Consider the following 1,684-nt stretch of genomic DNA (forward strand, 5'->3'; position numbering starts at 1 on the left):
GAAGTGAAAAGGGCTTTGGGAAGGGAACATTCCAGATGGAGAGAAGCATAATTAAAGAAATATAGGCAGAGAATCCTAGAGTTTATTTGGGAAGTGGTAAATAACTCACTTTGGCTGGCAATTAGGGCATATATTATGGGTGATTCAGACAAAGGTCACACAGCCAAGCAAAATAGTTTGGACTTAATCTTCTAAGTAATAGGGAGCTACTGGACTTTTTGACTTAATCTTCTAAGTATTAAGGAGCTACTGGACTTTTTGAGCCGGAAGATTACCTACTTTGAGTTTTACATTGGGAAAATTAATCTGGCAGCAGTAGACAAAATTGATTGGACTAGAGAAAGACTAAAGACCAATTAAGAGGCTATTTTGATAGTTAAGCTGAGAGGTAATGAGAGAAGGGACCATGGGAATGGAATAGAAGAGACCAATTCAAGAGATAAGGGAAGTCAAACCAGTGGGATTTAGTGATTAATTGTAGGTGGAATGGGAAAACGGATAGAGAAGATAAGGGTGATAATACAGTTTTAAGCTTGAGAGACGGATAAATTGATACTGGCAGAAAAAATAAATTCTATGGGAATCTAGTGGAACTCTCTTGGAATTCTATTTGAAACTTGACTTCAGTCATGCTTGAGGTATAGTGCATCTGGAAATGCAGACCCAGAGCACAGGAAAGTGGTCAGAACTGATGATAAAGTTTGTATGCATATGCACATGCATGAATGCATACGTTGTGTCTGATATAAATTTAAGTAACTCTTTGTAGTCATTGTAAGAGTCAATTAACTCACTAAAGGAGAAACAGTGAACATCCCTTATCCACAGGAGATGATAAAAAGAAAGGAGAGAGTTGTCAGAGAAGTTGGAGGATCATCAGTAGACTAGCATCTCTAAATTAAGCACATTCTTCTTTTTTTTAAAATAAAAATAGGCACCGACAGCACAATACTTTTTTGAGATTGTGCTTTAGATTTTCTTTAATTTTAAAAGGGAATTTTGAATATACTTATTATCCTTATCCTAATAATAGTATAATTAAGTGAAATGACAAGAAATCTTAAAACATCAGAGGTAAATATTATTTTTCTGTGGAGAAAACTTGGTTACATATTTTATCAGCAACCTCAGTATACCAATGAATTTTGCATTCATTATTCAACAGGTATTTGCAAACATGGAAGATACTTAATATGAAATTGTTCCTGGGGTGTGATTAATGTTACCGTGATTATATTTTTAAAAATTTTCTCGTTAGAAAGACTAAAGCATGTATGTATAAAACGATGTGATGTGTGAATTTTTATTTAAAATACTCTAGCAGGAAAAGAAATAAAAAATAAGAAATAGATGAAAGATCTTCAAAAGTTGTATAATTGTGAAGCATGGGACTTCTTTCTTATGCTTTCTTTTTAAACCTTTTAACTATAAAAAATATTTTAAAAATAGCTTCACATATATTTTATAATAAAAGTGTTATTTTAATCTTTGCAATTGTTTCGTCATGTTAATCTGATGAAGTTCTTTTTGATATTATTCTTAAGAATAGGAGTATAGTGTCAAACAGGGATTAGAAAGCAAAGACTTCCCATTCTCATGACTGGCAGCTAAAGAGAAAGGTGATAAAAATACTTCAAAATTACAAAGGATATAATAAACCGGAGTTTAAAGAAATTGGAGGGAT

Source organism: Macaca fascicularis, chromosome 6 (assembly GCF_037993035.2).
Source record: "Macaca fascicularis isolate 582-1 chromosome 6, T2T-MFA8v1.1".
Classification (NCBI taxonomy): domain Eukaryota; kingdom Metazoa; phylum Chordata; class Mammalia; order Primates; family Cercopithecidae; genus Macaca; species Macaca fascicularis.